The 19,577-nt window shown below is 35.5% G+C and overlaps 1 non-coding gene across 1 annotated transcript; it reads right to left on the bottom strand.

Annotated features, from left to right (window-relative positions):
* Positions 1–4,977: 4,977 nt before the first annotated feature.
* On the bottom strand, positions 4,978–5,049 carry Trnah-gug (transfer RNA histidin (anticodon GUG)). The gene has a single exon. It is a non-coding gene; the product is annotated as a tRNA-His (tRNA).
* Between the last annotated feature and the right edge of the window lie 14,528 nt (positions 5,050–19,577).

Here is a 19,577-nt window from a genome sequence, read left to right as displayed (position 1 = left end):
TGACCTTAGATGCAATGTTTTTTTGTACCAACGCGCGAATCTATGAATGAAGCTTGTGTTAGAAGTCTGTGACCTTTTTTCAACAACTTACCTCCCCTGAAAATTTTCATACAAAAGTGGTGAAGTTTTTTTGAAAAATCTGCTTTCATATGTTATTTTTAAAATAAAATAGTTCACTTTCGGAAAAGAAAAAAAGTAGCTTTGAATGATCTAAAATAAGATGTCCGATTTTCATTTTCTCTTCTAGTTTCTGAGATCTAAACGGACGGGCGGACGGACGGATGGACAGACATTCCACACAAAACTAATAGCGTCTTTTCCCCTTTTGAGGGCCACTAAAAATGCATAATTTTTATAACTTAAGACATAGAAAATAGATCAATTGGCTCGGTCATGTCACTCGCATGCCAGATAGAAGAATCCCTAAAAACATCCTATACGCTGAGCTTGCCGAGGGAGTCAGACCCAAGGGCCGCCCAAGACTAACCTACAGAGATGTCTGCAAGCGAGACATGAGAGCCACGGGCATCGACCAAAGTATGAAGGAGGAGAAAGCCTAGGACCGGACAGCATGGAGACAGGCTGTACGTGATGGTACGGACATCGCCAAGTGCAAAAGAAACGAAGCTGCGTCAGCCAAGAGAAAGAAAAAGAAATCTGCCCTGTCAGCTAGCCCTAGCACAGATGCATATACATGCACGAACTATGGAAAACTCTGCCGCTCCAGAATTGGCTTGATCATTCACTCCAGATTCAGCCCCATCCCAAGACGTAACTAAAGCCAGTAACTCTTCCGAGACAGGAGCCATATATATATATATACTATATCTAACCACCTCTATTAATAATACATAGAATCTATTTATATTTAAAACTCCGTTCCTGTGCCAGCAAGTAGAGCACATATCAACACACTGTTTAACTCGAGTGATGGACATATTGTGGAGAAACGAGCGAGAGACAGATGATTCCGGCTGAATTAAATGGAGAATCAGAACTAGGGGTCGGCTCGATCCGACTAGAGCTTGTAGAAAGGATCATCGTCAGTAGAGGGGCCAGCAGATGAGAAGCAGCGTAGGTTCTCTGTGTGGGTTGTCTGGTCAAAATGTTGTCTGGGAGACTTGATGCGTCGTTTATGTAGACTACAGTTCTTGAGACAACCAACGACACTGGCTGAGACCAACGTGAAAATATTGGCGGCAACAGAGAACCTTGTAGGAAAGTGAAGACAGAGGCGGCAACAGAGAACCTTGTAGGAAAGTGAAGACAGAGGCGGCAACAGAGAACCTTGTAGGAAAGTGAAGACAGAGGCGGCAACAGAGAACCTTGTAGGAAAGTGAAGACAGAGGCGGCAACAGAGAACCTTGTAGGAGAGTGAAGACAGAGGCGGCAACAGAGAACCTTGTAGGAGAGTGAAGACAGAGGCGGCAACAGAGAACCTTGTAGGAGAGTGAAGACAGAGGCGGCAAGAGAGAACCTTGTAGGAAAGTGAAGACAGAGGCGGCAACAGAGAACCTTGTAGGAAAGTGAAGACAGATGCGGTAACAGAGAAACTCGTAGGAAAATGAAGACACAGGCGGCAACAGAGAAACTCGTAGGAAAATGAAGACACAGGCGGCAACAGAGAAACTCGTAGGAAAATGAAGATAGAGGCGGCAACGGTGAACTTTGAATGCAAGAAAGAAAACGAATAGTTAAGACTGGCATTTCTGTTTATTGTGATTGCATAACATCTTTTCACCTTCACCTATCCATTCATCTGTTTAACCGTTGGGGCTCCACACTGTTGACCATCTTTCTCCATTTCTCTCTGTCTTATATGTTTTTACATTAGTTAGCAGGTCATCTTGGGGTCCAACCGCTGTATTAAACATGTTTTTATCTCTTCATTTGTGATGCGATCTTTGTAAGTGACACCTAGGATCTTTCTGTAGCACTGCAATTCCATTGCTAGGATCCTCCTCTCTAGTTCTGCAGTCAGCGTCCAAGATTCGCAAGTATATAAGAGTCTGGTCGGCCAATACCAGGGTCTGCATCAGTCTGATTTTAGTGTCCAGGTCTACGCCTTTGTCTTTCCAGATTATTTTGAGCTTTACATATATACCAGTATATTACTGGTCCACAATCTCTCGTTGAGATGCCTCTTTCAGATTCGTTACAGTATTTACAGTAATGCAAATTGTAAATTGACATTAGCCTATCCCCAAAAGTTAGAACTTTTAATAATGCACTGAATCAAAACATTTCAATAACATTATACATAGAGAAAACACATCAGTGTGTTATGTATGTGTATGTGTGTCGGTCTGTCTGTATTTATAATTACTAGATTTTTTTCTATAATAGTTAATAGGTATTTTTATTAATCTTATACAACATTACATTTTTATCAATAAATCAAAACTGTTTTAATTTTATTTTGTGTGCATCATATTGGCGCAAAGAAACATGTTATCTTTAAAAGGCATAGAAACTGTTTTGTAACAATACATAGACCATAACGTAGTTTGTAAATCTGTTTTCTAGTGTAAAAAAAAATATTAACTTGAAAAAAAAAAAGGTCATTCTAAAGTCAAATAAGATATAAAAGAACGCCAAAAACGTGTAGCCAGAATTATCATTACACAAGTTTAGATCCGTCAGGTGTAATGCGCTACGTATGTATTTAGCTCTAACCAGTGGTACCATAAATTTAAATCAATTCCTAAATGGTGACAGAGTAGAATGTGAAAGATGTTAATACAAGCCGACCAGGTCTCATGTCTTGGACTTATGGAGGACAAGAAAACGAAACGGATCTGGGAAGATAAAAAGACACAATTCACTTCCTACAGATTCAGTCTGAAACCATGGTCATTCTTATCTGTCCGGCCATCACCGGACGTGCTGCAGGGAACAATAGCGTTTCCTTTTGTCCAGGTAATTCTCTGAGACCCATCACGTGATCACCGGACCAACGGTTGCCAAGGAGACGGAAGTAATCATGCCCTGGAGGTGAGCAGGAAACAAGGGGCTGAAGGGGGGGTGGGAAGAGTTTATCGTCTTGTGATGAATCCAAATTACTCACACGACTCCACCTCTTAACCTCCGAGATAATCAATACACCTGGCTCTAAGGTGAGTTCACTGAAAGGTGGCCTCTGGAAGATAATTAGCCGCTTGAAAATAGTGTTTTAGAATAGAACATGCGCAGCCACTCATAGATTAATAGTTTCGAACGAGAATGATCTACTAGATCTATTCCCGTCAAAACGGGAGACAGAATATATATATATATATATATATATATATATATATATATATATATATATATATATATATATATATATATATATATATATAGGCCTATATATATATATATATATATATATATATATATATATATATATATATACTTCCCTACTCTGTATACCGGATATACCTAAAAACTTACTATTTATGGATTTGGATCAATTCTATGAAAATCCCCCAATAGCTAGTCAATGATTATAATACAACATATCTATAGTTATAGTTATAATATAACATATTTATATCCTAGCTACAAACGTTTCAAATATTTTTTTTGAAGTAGTGTCACTGGGGTGCTTAGATAAAATCAAAATTTACAAAGAAAAGTTTTTGTCAATGTTATTATTGTATGTCTGTGTGAGTGTGTGTAAGTATGCGTGTATATAAAGTATAGGGCATTAATGCAGTCAATGTTATTATTGTATGTCTGTGTGAGTGTGTGTAAGTATGCGTGTATATAAAGTATAGGGCATTAATGCAGTCAATGTTATTATTGTATGTCTGTGTGAGTGTGTGTAAGTATGCGTGTATATAAAGTATAGGGCATTAATGCAGTCAATGTTATTATTGTATGTCTGTGTGAGTGTGTGTAAGTATGCGTGTATATAAAGTATAGGGCATTAATGCAGTCAATGTTATTATTGTATGTCTGTGTGAGTATGTGTAAGTATGAGTGTATATAAAGTATAGGGCATTAATGCAGTCAATGTTATTATTGTATGTATGTGTGAGTGTGTGTAAGTATGCGTGTATATAAAGTATAGGGCATTAATGCAGTCAATGTTATTATTGTATGTATGTGTGAGTGTGTGTAAGTATGCGTGTATATAAAGTATAGGGCATTAATGCAGTCAATGTTATTATTGTATGTATGTGTGAGTGTGTGTAAGTATGCGTGTATATAAAGTATAGGGCATTAATGCAGTCAATGTTATTATTGTATGTATGTGTGAGTGTGTGTAAGTATGCGTGTATATAAAGTATAGGGCATTAATGCAGTCAATGTTTGTTTGAAAAATCTGATATCACTAATCAGAAAACAAGAATCGATACTTCTCTGACTGCTATCTGGATGGTCATAAATTAGTTATGATGGCGCATTAACAGAATCGTCATTAAAAATATATAGATTTATATCGTTCTGTGAGTACTTCCGGTTCAGGTGTTAAGTATTTATTTCTAGTTTCAATTGCCACTATTAACTCACACTTTGGTCGTAGTAAAATATTAATTTATTGTGACAATTTTGTAAATCAACGAGTTGAAATTTCGCCATTAAACTCCTGCTGCAAGACATTTATGATCATTTATTAAAATTGTTAAAAAGATGCTACAGAAGAGACTATCTACCAACATTCAGAGACATGGTCTATCTATGGGGTACTATTAATTATATGGAATTTTTTTATCACTCAGTATTAGTAATATTCCTTCTGCATATGGCGCCCTCATGCAAAGTCTCCTGATTGTTGTTTTACTAAAATATACGCAAATTATGTACGAATTGATTTTTTAAAATTATATTTCTTATTGTCTTATTTACATGTTTTTCTTTAGGCTGTGTTTAATTTCTATTTTTGTTTCTCTTTTGTAACTTATTGAGAGATTTTAACTTATACTGAAACAGAACCCAAATTAGTACCAAAAAAAAAAAGTGAGCTTGGCAGTGCGAGACCACACAGCAACATGCCGTGACCAGGATTCGAACCTGGGTTGTCGCGGCCACAACGCGAAGTACTAACCACTATACGATCACGGCCAGCGCGCTCACATAAGAAGATCTAAACATGAATCTCTTTATCAAAATGGTCGAAGATTATTTTTTTCCAAAAGGTAAAAGTCGAACTTCTTTGTTTACTGATAAGAATTCTAGATAAGAAGAATGTGTTTTGTTTTTTGTGTGTGTCCTATATTTTTAAGAAAACAATTTGTATTGGCATAAAATACGACAAAACGATCTCCTGGCCAGTTTATGCTCCTCAACTCACGGAGAGGTTCTCAGTTTTCGTCGATAACAGACACAAATGTGTGTGTGTGTGTGTGTTCGTCTGTTTGAGGGAGAGGGGGAGAAGAGAGTTGCCTTTAGTACTTACATCGAGATATGCTGGTTTTATGAACAAGATTATTAGCGTTCAACATACCGTAATACAAATAAATTATCTACACAAAAAAACTAATTTAATTAGTATAGTTTTTGATTAAAGTTCATGAGTACGCAACAATTACATCTTCCGGAGGAATAAGCAAAGATCTTTGATTTCATTTGTATTCTATGTAAAGATGACTTGATTTTAACCCTAACTAGTCGAAACATATTTAAATGTTGGCTAATGATGGTTGAAGAGTTAAAATCTTTTTTTTTTAAATTGACTCTCAACCTCTATTTCATCTCGTCAAGAGAAATGCTTTGAAGAAAAATCGATATGGTAATTGGGTAAAAAAAATTTTTTTCAGAAAAAAGAAATCTTCTTTTGAAGTTTGCATAAATTAAGTGATTTTAGCGATTTGCTTTTTTCTTTTCAGGACTTTGAAATAGTATTTTGAAATTTGTTGTCACAAACACAATGTATTTATGTGCATTTATAAACATGTATACAGACAAAGACATGAAATACAGATGGACATAGCGAAATGAAAACCGCATATATATATGAATGTAGATATTATTATGAATGTAGTATATTGTAGATATATGGTTTAGATATTTATAGCTAAAGATATGGGCATAGATGTGGTTACATGCATATATACAGTTATGACTGGAGATAATGCTGAAAATCCCACGGTTTTGAATGTGTTGTAAGTTCTTATTCATTCATCGTTTAAGGAACTGTAGTATTTAAAGTTTGTTGTGTTCTTTCAAACGTGTTCAAAGTTCACAGAATATAATATTATATAAACGTTTTTATTCCACTTTCAAATAAAATTTCTCCACAAAAAATGAAGTTAATTAATGTTCACATTTTCAATAGCCCGTTCATTTAAATAATTATAAACAAGAAAAAAGCGAAAGTATTAAAAACCGTGGATGAAATATGATACAATAACAACGAGAATAGCAGACGCGATATTTTAAACTTTAGAAACAGTTATTATCACAAGCAGACGTTCTCAAAATACAGCAAGCAGCCGCTAGGTATTAAAAGATTTCATTTTTTTTTCTTCTTTGGTCACCACCCTCTTCCATCATGAGCCATACATCTTTATCAAGATACCGTGTCCCTGACGCCATAATTACTAGTAAGAGCGCGCCCTCTGGTGGAGGAGTCCCCTACTTGTGTTTTAAAAGAAGACATAGAGCCACGTTCAGCTGATACTTTATCTCCACTTGTGTCGGCTTAATTACCTTTTTTTTTCTGCCGACACTTCATCAAAATTTATCAGACGGCTCAGCCGAGTTTAAGGCGCACTTGTGTGCTGGGGTGCTCGCTACTCAATTTGAGGATTAAACACTATCAGCTGACCGCTGGTCTGTTTGTCCCTGGGCTAAATGGAGAAAGTAATGCTGGACGAGAAGGATTTATGATAAGGGTTGGGGGGGGGGTATAAAGAAGTGAAACTAAAATAAGGATACCGCTAAATCAGGTTTGGTTGAAATAATTTATTTACTACTGTTAATCACGCCAGTATAAAAATTATTCCGTTAATAGTGTATAATTAGAAGTTTTTGTTAAGCTTCAAATACAGTTAGACGAAAACTCATTATGTCTTGTATATCAGTGTTAGTTATAAAGAAGTCTTTTCTCTCTCTCTCTCTCTCTCTCTCTCTCTGAAACATACCCACAAACCTCCGAAGCTCCTCCTTGATGGTCGAAACTGACCACAATCTTATTTAAACCAGAGTATAACTGTGTAGTTCACTCTTTGAAAAGTTGATGAGCCGAATACATTCAGAGGATGGTAGGCTTGGGTTCTTTTTCTTCAAACATCACACGCATGCGCATAGACATACATCAAATACATAGACTTGTAGACACATGTGTATGTAACAAATACAATTAGAATCTCCTTCGCCTTTCCCTTCAGCGAGGTTGGAAGCTAAAAACCACCTCAACAATATAAAATTAAATCAAACTACAGTCACAAAATTCTATGAGCGTAGCTTTAAGTTTAAAACCCCATCCAGAGGGTTTTGAGTTTACCCCACCCCACCCCATCACAACATATTAATGTTTTGCAGTTTGTATATTTTATTAAGCTATATGCTATTGCGCTTTGTAGTTGGCAGTTTTCAATAACTGAATAAGTAATGACGTAGTTCGCATTTTTCTTTATGCATTAACTTCATGCAAGTAAAAAAAAATCTATTCCACGTCAAGGGGCTTCTTAGTAAGAATGAAAGAAGCTATCACAGAGGAATACATGGACAAAATGTTTGGCTCGCTTCGGTGGTGGGTCTCTCAGAGGTCCACTTGGAGTTTCTTGAAAGGACTACGTTGAAATAAGCTTACTTTGACCATCGAGGCACGGACCAGTGCTTTAGTGTTAGCAAGAGTACGGGTAATAACAGAGAGCTAAATGTCATGAATTATTGAATGTTTTAAATAGATTGCATAACGAAATTCATTATAAGAGTTTTGCAATTCTTTTATGTATCCACTTTAGGGATATAAAACTTATTTTCTTCTTTCTCCTCTCTCTCTCTCTCTCTCTCACTCTTTCTCTGTCGTCTCTGTATCTCTCCTCTATCGCTCCCTTACTCTCTTTGTCTTTATCTCTCCCTCTCTATTTCTATTCTGTCTCCTTATCTCACTCCTCTCTCCGTTTTTCTCTTTCCCCTTCCTCTCTTTTCTCTCTCCTCTCTCCCACTTTCTCTCTCTCTCTTCCTCCTGCTCACCCTCTTCATTTGTCTTCTGTCGCTCCATTTTTCCAACTCCCCCCTCTCTCTTTTACTCCGTTTCTCTCATCCACTCTCAGCCCCCTTCTCTCTACCCTCTCTTTTCGTCTTCTCTCTCTCTCTTCTCCCACATTTATCTCTTCTCTCTATCTCTCTCAGTCTCTCCCTAAAAGTGAAGATATTTTAAATAGATGCACTTTGACAGTTGGAGTATAGGACTATAAATATTAAATATTAGCATGAAAGAAATATGTTTGTAGAGTTTCAACTTGAACTTATCTCAGAAGTCAGACATAAAAAAACAAGACATTTTTTCATTGATTAAAAAAAAGAACTATGAAATTAAAAAAAAATAAATAAATTTTTAAGTGACCATCCAGTGTGAGAAACTACTCCCCACACTTGGCTGTCACACAACTCAATGTCCCGTTACACTCACCAACTAGATACCACCAACCAGTAACATCAGCTACAATCAAATCAAGGGGAAAAATCAAGTTCATCCAGAGCTAAACTTTTAAAATTATTTGCAACTTGGCTTCCGTTAAACATTAGTGCATTGGCGTAGCTAGGATAGTTGGTGTTCAGTGCGGGAGCTCCCGTTGATGCCATTCAAAAGACGTTATAAAACATCAATTTAAAAAAAAACTTTATTTCGTAACAATATGGCTGACAGAACAAGATCTTTTTACACGCAGATAAATTGTGTCTCGGGTTTAGAAGATTAATATTAGATGAAACTTTGAAGCCACTTACCAGCTGATTCCCTAGTACTGCTAGCACCATTGCGCATCGTGAGAGCTAGGGTTTAATTCTCTTTATCCAACGAAAGAAACAAATGAACTGAAACCCTCTACACTAGTGACACTGTCAATGTGGTTTTAAAAACTTTTTTTTATTAGCTAATTGCTTTCAAAAACAAAACAATGAAAAGTTGGCAGTCGGAAAAAAAAAAGATGATATTGCTGAGATTTGATGCCTTAGTTTTAGTAACAAACATCGAGGCACTCTGGTGAATCCAAAAATGTCGCGTTCTGCATGAAGGGAGACCGGGACAAGGTTTTGAAAGAGAAAGAACAAGTCCTTGTACGGAGACAAGGTGACCTTAAAACGCACTGCCCGATTCCTTTCACTTGCTCTAAGGGAGTAATTTCATCATGGTTCGATATTAATGGGGTTTCTAATTCGGTAAATCCAAAATGAAATGTAAAAATGAAACAAAATGAAATCTGGACAACTAAAGTCAAGTATTAAGTAAAAAGAAAAAATTAGTACAATTTGTTTTGTCATTGTCGTTATTGATTAACAATTGTATAGATTTTGTAAAAAAAAAAAAAGCACTTTGGTCTAATCTGTTTTTGTGAACATGCGGGGAAAGGGGCATCTGAGAGAATTGTTAAGTGTGGCTTTTTGGCGCTCTGTGAGAGTAGAAATTTAGTTTAATTAAAAACAAAAAATACTAGTCGCCATTGTGATTGGACTTAGACCCCCCTCAGTTCATGCCTCACGGCCCATGATTACAGACAGCATGGTTTGAATGACATGTCACGTTAACCTTTATTTGTTTTGTGTGTATCTGAAACGTTACTTGACATTGTTGAAGGTTTTAATACATGGAGTCCAATCTCTAAATAGTTAGCTATATTTTTTGTGTGTATCCGTGAGTAAGCTGTTTCGTTTGTAGAAAGGATTAATTTAATTATTTAGTTGGTAACAGTGATCTTTCAATAATGCGTCCTTGACATTGTTTGTTTTGTCTATTTATATCAAAATCTCTCCCAACTTCCTGTTTTCATTTTTTTCTTTAAGTTCTATAATATGGCATCACATTTCCTCATATTGCTTTCTCTTCTTTTAATGGTTATAGAACGTCAAAAGGAATCTTACTTTTCAAATTTTAAACAAAAAAACAGAATACTGTGATTAGCTTTCAGTGTGAAAATGGTCTAATACTTTGGCTGGAGTCTAAAGGATTTAAAGGGAAACGAAATCGTCAAAATATCTTCTTGTAATTTGATGTTTAAATTGCTTTGTACTTGCAGGAGCTGAAACAAAGAGCTTTATTGTGTTTAAAAATTAGGACGTCACTTGTGAATGCAGCGTGTAGAATATCGCAAGGAAGGAATGTTACTAGGTACTATTCAGTTAGTGTTGGCGACGGCACCATCACTGTGTCCTAGTTAATAAAATCTAACCAAGTAGAAAGGCATTCAAAATTCATAAACTTTTAGGACGCCGCCTGGTTACAGGTTTCTCACTTGTGGTGAATCACACGGGGCAAAAGTGTCAGCGTGACCTAGGTCACTCTTCGGTCACAGATCAACCAGACATTTAAAAACAGATTATGTTACTATCAACACAATAGCAGGTATCGCTGAAGTTATTGTTTTAAAAGAAGGTGTGAATAGTTAGATAAGTGACACCAAGTGAACTCTGTGGAAAATTTAATAATACCCCCCTTTTGAAATGATCAAATTCAATTTACTAAATTTTCAGGGCCAGCGCAGGGTAACAACTCAAGCAGTTTTCCCTGAGCACTATTAGCTTAGAGGCGCCGTAAAAAAAAAAAGAATCTTAAAATTTTGGTGAAAACACTTTTTTTGAAAGTGACTAGTGGATGTTTTGCTACTCGTAGGCAGCCTGTGGGGGTCAGTCGTACTTACACATGACGTCATTCACTGAATCATAAACCAAAATCACACCTCATTCACAAATGTGATCGGTAATAGATACTAGAGATAGTATGATAGAGTACGTCATGGAACATTGCCAGTAGGAGGAAATTGTTTTAAACTTTTGTTCTGTTATATTCTAAAACCTAAAACGTACTTTAGGGTTCAACAGGAAATGACAACGATTGGGCTCAGAGATTAATTAGTGTTAGGATAAAGGCTGGACGATATTTTTTTTCCTAAGGATGATAAAATTAAAATTTTTCTAGAAAAAAATATTTTGTTATTAGTGATTCAGTAGCTGACAAAATTCGCATGAGTGTTGAATGCGTTGAATTGCATCATTAGTTACATGAGTTCCTTTTGTCGACTTGTGTTTGAATGTTTTCAGTGCTGAAATAACCTGCTCTGGTAATGCCGCCAGCCTGCTACAAGTGAACACAATGTGCATGTTTAATGCAAATATATTTTATAACGCCATCATACATAGAAATGGACTGAAGAAAATAAATATTTGGCTCGACGGATCACATTTCTGGATTTAAAAACTTTAACTTGTGTGGATTCTTCTCGTATCAACGAATCAAAACTAACGACATCATGTGACATAACATCACATCCAGGTAAGTATAAGCAAAGTATTATACTTCACCTCGCTTACAGTAAGCCTCAAGATTTTTTTCTTACAAACAAACAATAAATAGTACTCGCATTAACAAAATTTTTCTTATAAAAAAAAAGAATCTATTTATTCAAAAGAGAAAATATCAATTTATATATATATATATATATATATATATATATATATATATATATATATATATATATATATATATATATATATATATATATATATATATATATATGGTATTATGGGATAATTACAGTTAGTTTTAAATTGCTCAAATAAATTCATTTTTAATTTTTCTTACTGTGTTGAAGTACCTCGTGTCAACAGTTGCACTGGTTTTATCGCAATATTGCTTAACAAATTGAAAATGAAGTAATTGACTGTTCTGAATAATTTCTGCAAAAAGATTTTTTTCTTCTACAAAAAAAAAACCAATTCTTCTACCAAAACATAGACTGGGTATCCCTTTCCTTGTAGTTTTAGATTCAGTCCATTTAATTTCAGTTTTATATACACCATAAATTTAAATGCTTGCAATCATTTGTCGTTCTCTAATTCAGGGTGATTAATGCCTTTATCATTTAGGAATCTATTTAATTAGTTCAAGCACAAAGCAAAACGTTTCAACACCTTACCTTTAGAAAGCCATCGCATTTTATTGTAAAGAAGGAGGTCAGAATACTAAGTCTCCATTTCGTTAAGAATTCTTTAAACTGACGATGATAGAGTGCTTTTGACAAGATACTGTTAAAAATCTTGATTACCAAATTCATGACCTCAACTATTTCGGCCGGAGATGTTTGGACACAAAGGTGTATTATGTTGTGAAACGTAAGAACTTCTAGGTTTAGTTTGCGCCAAAGAATTGTAGTTGCTTCTTTATTTTTTCCTGTCCTACTTCTGGCTCCATCAGTGTTGCTATTGAAACGATTTTATTTATATAGATTAGACTGTCTTCAAAGTATTTTTTGCCTGCCATTAGCTGTATCTTCTTCTATAGTTTGTCACGAGAGCGGTAGAAATCCTAGAAGTTTTTCTTTTGGATCTTGGGAAGGCATATATGTGACAAAAAAGTTTAACTTGTGCCGTGTCTTTTATGTCGTAAGACTCATCTATAGCAAGTTATAAGGCAGAAGAAAGTTGAATATCTTCCACCTGCAAATACTTACATTTCAAGACATGGGGGCAGGGGGCGATGAAAAGGGAGTACAAGTGGCTGAGAGATAGAATCGAATCAGAAAGATTTTAAATTTTTATTTTTTTATTTTCGATAAAATAAATAATATTTGCGCATGGAACTAAAGAGCTGAGCATCCAAAGAGCCGCATGTGGCTCGCGAGCCGCAGGTTGCCGACCACTGACCTAGGAGAAGGAAAACTCTGAATTAAAACCTCTGCTGATTTGCAGCTGTGCCCAAACATGGAAAGGCTTCGGGAGTTAACTCTTAGGACCAATCAGAAGCCGACAACCTTTACATTATTGTTATTCCGTTTGTTTTATTACAATCACAATCTACTAAACTTTGAAGGAAAGATAGTATTAATACAATTTAATTTTATAAAATAGTTATAATAATAGATGTCTAGAACAATAATTGGTGGAATAAAACATCTGTTACACACACACACAGACATATGAGTGTGTTTAACACAGTCTAACGCAAACATATATTTATACCTTACCTTTTATCTTTTATCTTTACCTATCCCTTAGTCTGTTGGACCGTTGGGGCACCAAGCAAGACTTGTCGACCGTCTTTCTCCATTCCTCCAACTCTTTTGCCTTGTTTAAAACCTCTTTCAATGGTAGGCCCGTCCATTCTTTTATGTTGTCCTCCCATCGCTTTCTCTGTCTGCCTCTTCTTCTTTTTCCTGGTACTGTTCCCTGAAGGAAGGACTTTGCGAGCCCCAAAGATCTTGTAATATGGCCATAGATTTAAAGCTTGCGTTTTTTTTTTTACAATAGTTAGCAGGTCATCATGGGGCTGCCGTAACCCTGTCTCTAATCTCTTGGTTTGCATTGCGGTCTTTGAATGTGATACATAGGATCCTTCTGTATATATATTTATAAAATCGTCAAATATTTATTCTGAATGGATGTTCTGTACATCTCTGGCATTAGAAATCCGTCAACTTTCTTGTGTGTATTCCCCAAAGGAGTGAGAACCACCCGCTCAGTATTTCTTAAGCTTTCGATTATGGTATTAACAGAATGTCTTCAAGACAAATAGAAGATGTCTAAAGGGAGGTAGTCATAAGTTGATCCCACTGACCAATCATCAATAACAAGGATAAAAGTTACTGCTATTTGAGGTCAATAGTTTACCCTTGCAACGGTTGTTTCCCCATTAGTTTATAAGTAATAAGATAAAAGATAGATAGATAGATAGATAGATAGATAGATAGATAGATAGATAGATAGATAGGGGGATGACAAGTGACTTGCGCTGGAATTTGGATTAAAGTGAGGAGGATTTGCGCAACACGTCGACCTCACTCTCTCGCCCTAAAGCTCATCCTTTTCCGGAAGCAAGATTGGGTCAAGACGTCCGGGGACAAGTTTGGGTGCAGTGGATGACCAGAGACTTTCTATGTGTCTTGTCCTGCTCTTGAGTACTCCACAGCACTGTGCTGGTACTTGCCATTTTGTCCGATTAGTCTAGTTTTGTGACGTTACGCACAGGCCGCCAAGTCCAGACTTCACATGCTAGGTTTGACAGAACCTCAGTGTACTGAGTGCCATGGACACGTCAGATACCCTCTACCTGGTTTAGCCGGCCAGTCAAAGCCGTTTCCGGGGTGTGGCCGCTGCGCATGCTACAGCTTCTGGGAGCCACAGGTGAGAGTTGGGTACCGAGTGGGGACCAAGAGTGAGCCAAGCTACCCTCAAAAAGAGGGTACGACTGCCTGTCCACTAGAGGTGCTACCCCTCCTAGATACCCCATACACCCCAAGATAGATAGATAGAGAAGGATGGATAGATGGATGGATCGAGATGGATGGATAGATAAACAGATAGATAGATAGATAGATAGATAGATAGATAGATAGATAGATAGATAGATAGATAGATAGATAGATAGATAAATAGATAGATAGATAGATAGATAGATAGATAGATAGATAGATAGATAGATAGATAGATAGATAGATAGGTAGATAGATAGATAGATAGATAGATAGATAACTGTTAGCTGCACCTTTTATGACTCGCCATTCCATACGTGAATTTAAAATGACATTTATTGTTCATATTTTAAAAGTCAGTCAACGAAATTTGAACAGTAAAAAACAAACAAACAACTTATTAAATGTTATTGTTATGTTGAGTAAAATTAGATTGATTATTTTTAATTAATCATGTAATTAATTTCTAGTACAGCTATACCGGACTAACACTAATAGTTTTGTGCCATTGGAAATAGTTTTATTGTTTTTGTTTAATTCAACTTTCATGCTTATAGAATGCTAAGTGCGCTATAGTGTAATCACTTTTGTTGAGCTGTGTGTGGGGGGGGGGGGGAGAAAGTTTCCGTACTGCCCTTTGAAAATTTTGTTGGCACACTAACAGACATACAGAGTGAGTTAATATAAGCTTTGTACAAAATTAATGTAAATTCATTGATTTCTTAAAACTTCATTTTATCAAATTTCATCCACGTTTTTGATACTCTAATATTTTCTTATTCATTTAAAACCTAGATGTGCATGCAATGATCTTTAATGAATATTTCTGTAAACTTCACCCCCACCAACGCCACGGTATCACTTTGAATGAAGTTGCTCATTGAGTTTGTTCAGCACCCTGTTCTGGAACATTCTAACTCACCACAACAATGTTATACTTTAACCCAGTGATGCCCAACCTAATTCGGCCCGCGGGCCTTTATAATTTCCTACACTCGTCTCGCGGGCCACATGAACGAAAAGTTATAAAATGAAATGAAACTATTCGGAAACTATTTTGGTAGAAACCTATGGATTTGATACCAAGAATGCCACCATATTAATTTTATAATGCCGTTTTTATGTTGTTCTATGAAACAGCCAGAGACTTTCTTTATAAAATAAATATGTTGGCTTATTATCATATTCATAATAATATGTATATATATAAATATAATAAAATCTTTTTTTTTTTGTTTGGAAGGTAGATTTCTACACTTAGTGCCGACGTTGCCGCGGGCCGGATGGAACCACGTCGCGGGCCGGATATGGCCCGCGGGCCGTAGTTTGGGCATCACTGCTTTAACCAATAAAAACCTCGAGCCTGATAGCAAACTTTAGTTGACAATAGTTTCAACTTGTGTGTATCTGGCCTCGTGGTAAATCCTTTAATGTAAACTAGTCGGCTTGCTATTGTGTTCGTATCCCATAGTGTGGGACAAAGAGTTGAAGATTAGGTATTTAAAGATGACATTAAACACATTTTTGTTTCCTTGCTTTTATTTCAAGTTATTTTTTATATATTTAATTAAAACTATGTTTTATGATGCCAAGAGCCATGACTCATGCCGGGGGCTGGAAATGACTTAAATACGGGACTTTGTAAGCTTCCTGTTGGCGCTTTGGGCGGTCACCATTGTTATTACAAGGTTTGTCTTCTGCATCCTCCCCGCCTCCTGGACACACACACACACACACATATGTCCCTTTATTTTTTTATTAAAGTTATTTAAAGAATAATTAGAAAGAAGAAAACAGGAAAGAGAGAGACAAAGAGAAAGAAAGAAACAAACAAACAAATAGGTATATGGAGAGAGAGAGAGAGAGAAATAAAAAAAATGAGAGAGAATGAAAGTGAGAGAAAAATAAAAAAAAAGAGACGGAAAAGATAGAAATTATACAAGAGATAAAGAAATATAAAAAGACAGAAAGAAAGAAAAATAAAATGAGAAAGAGAATAAAAAAGAGAAAGAAAAAAAAGCAAAAGGTGAGAAGAAAAGAGAATGAGAATGATAGAAAAAAAAAGAAAGAGAAAGAATTAGAGAGAGTAGAAAGAAAAAAAAGAGAGAGGTAAAAGAAAAATGACAGAGAGAGAGAAAGAGATAAATGTAACGTTAGAATGTATAAGGATATTTGTCTTATCTCAAGACTCTAACATCACCTTCATGAGAGTTTTCAACAAGCATTGATCTACTCATTTCTTTAATAAATATGGCCGTCACTCAGTCCTACTGAAACCAGGTTTTTTTTAGCTTTGTGTGTTTATTTTATAGATAGATAGATCTACGAGCAACTGCTACTTTTGGTTTTCTGAAAAAACTAACACAAAAACTAAAACAGGAAAAAAGTCCGTTTTGTTCAAGAAAATTATTGGCTGCGTGTTTTATGCAAATACATGAATACCAATTTATATAAAACAATAAAAAAATGTTTATAACGGATAATGTGATGATATCCTCTATCACAGTAAATGTTACTATGACATCTTCTGTCACAACGGTAATGCACACAACAGAAGCTGCTTTGTGCACTCTTGAGTAGCTTCTCAGTTTTAATAGATTTTAGTGTCAGTGACTTGTCGAAAAAAAATCAAGCTCCTTTTTATAATATTCACTATCAAGTGTCCTGTGCAGGAAACTCTCACCAACATGTCCCATTGGCATTCTAAAAATCCTAAAAAATATTCACCGCATTCGTACTCAAGACGCCTCCGTTCGAAAGCCAAGCGCTTTACTACTCGGCCGGAATGCCCATGAATGCTGAAATAACGTTTACTTTAAAATGATTTTAAAACTATATTTGTATTTAGTTCACCGTGTAACAATTTAAACCATACCAGTGAATTGACAGTGATGCCCAAAATACGTCCCGCAGGTCACACCCGGCCCGCGATATAGCTCTCTCCGGCACGTCAGAGCTTCTGTCCACAAAACAATCAATGGGAATGCAAAATATCTGATAAAAAATAACGGAACCCTGTCCTTGTCATTTTTAGTTGACTTCTTTTGGTAGCAACGTAAGTAGTAACTTGCTGTTCAACATTTGAGTCTTGATTAAATGAGATGGCTGAACAAAAACTTGGCTTTGAGTGTACACAATACAAAAAAAGTGGACAGATTTGAACTTTTTGGACAACATACATCTAGTTGTTGTTTTTTTACTATTATTAGAAATTAGATTTTTATTTTTAAAGAATGTTGTACAGCTTTATATTATGGTAGACATTAGTCAATTTTTGAAGAAAAATATCATGAGATCGAATTTTCTAAACATCTCTTTTCTAGTTTTTGAGATCTAAACGGGTCGGACCACAGAAAAGAAATATAGGCTTTTTAACCTCTCTAGTACGGCTTAAAAAGGAAATTGAGGATGATCAATATTTTCTAATATTTTAAAATGCTGATATCAATATACCATTTTCAAAACAAAAAATTGCATTTTATCAAGACAAGAACTGGAAGATTGTAATTATTAAGAGTCACAAACCCAATTTAATATCTGATGAGTTATAATTCTAGTGTTCGTATAATATTTAATCTTCAGAAAAATGTATCATATCTGATGGTTTCAGTAACTACAAAATAGACACGTAGATTTATGATTGTTCTTGAACACTAGTACTGTGATTACTCATAGTTACTACCTTCTATCTTTTCAGTCTGTGGTGACTCTAACAGAACTCCAGGACCTCTTGGTGTCAACTGGTGGAGATTAGTTGTCCCGAGGTTTCATTTGGGGAAAAATAATTATTACCAGACCAGACATGCTATTAATCATAATGTACCTATATCTAGTCCACTAATTCATGCTGTACTGCCACCAAATTCTTCATGAACTCACTGTAATGTTTGTTAGCCTCAATCTTAGTTTGAAGACAATAGTCATGGACATCTGGAAAACGAGCCTGTTCTTTCAACTTGTAGTGGTTTCCCTATTTATGACGTAGAATAAACAGTCATAGTAATACAGTTCCTTTGAACCTTTTAGCCTGTATACAATGATGCCAAACACAAGTCTCACCCATAGTTAGAGAATGACTGAGTAATGACCACACACCATCTGTCAGTATTTTCATAGTTATTTTTTTTTTAGTATGACTGTTTATTTGGATAACTTCAATTAAAAAAAAATATTTCTGTATTATACGTCGCAGAAATTAAATTGTAATTAAAGACAGTGACCTTCAAAAGTTCCAAACTCAAGCATTTCCTTTCGTGTGAGATGCAAGCACATGCGACATGAATGACTCTCACGAGTCTACAGTTGGAAAATAGAACAATTATGAATAATTTCTGAATATTACTTGTGAGACCATGGAACTTGCTTTGTGTGTCTTGTGTGTTTTTGGCAATGTAAACTTTTGGAAATGGTGAATACATGTAAAAAAACAAAACATTTAAAGAACAATCCCCCTGTCATAGCCTCGTTGGGACCTCATTGTGATGTTATACTTTTGAGTCTCTTATCAAAATTGTGCTTTATACACGAGTAAAATCTCTCGGGGAGAGAGTGAAAGCGCGAGATTTGAGAGAGTTGTGGTGTAGTCATGAGAAGGGGATGACGTATTTTTCTAGTGAAGTTATTGGTCATTAAGTATTGGATAGTTATTATTGAATTGTGCAGATTATGAAATGAAGTACTATTCTTAATGCCAAGATTATGTATTTTGCAATCTATTTCTACTAGCTTATGACGGGAATATCTATCAAGTGATGTATTTCAAGCATTACATGTATTGTCTGCTCCCTCTAGTGTTGCCCAATGTGTTTGAGTCTATGTCCTGTCTTAAGTATGACTTCAGCTTCACTGAGTTAGTAGAGCACAAAACTATACACAGCAAGAGCCCGAGGTATATCAAAACATACATACTGTCGTGGTAAGAATAATATGACGGTACACACACACACACACACACCAAAAAAAAGTTTTGGAAAAACCAAACGGTTATTCGTGTTATTTTTTAATGTGTAAATCGAAGTAAGTCAAACTAAATCGAAGTAAGTCGAAGTAAATCGAAGTAAATCGAAATAATTCAAAATAAATCGAAGTAAATCGAAATAATTCAAAATAAATCGAAGTAAATCGAAATAATTCAAAATAAATAGAAGTAAATCGAAATAATTCAAAATAAATCGAAGTAAATCGAAGTAAGTCGAAGTAAATTGAAGTAAATCGAAATAATTCAAAATAAATCGAAGTAAA

Source organism: Biomphalaria glabrata, chromosome 8, assembly GCF_947242115.1.
Source record: "Biomphalaria glabrata chromosome 8, xgBioGlab47.1, whole genome shotgun sequence".
Classification (NCBI taxonomy): Eukaryota; Metazoa; Mollusca; class Gastropoda; family Planorbidae; genus Biomphalaria; species Biomphalaria glabrata.
This window is presented reverse-complemented; position numbering and strand designations above follow the sequence as displayed.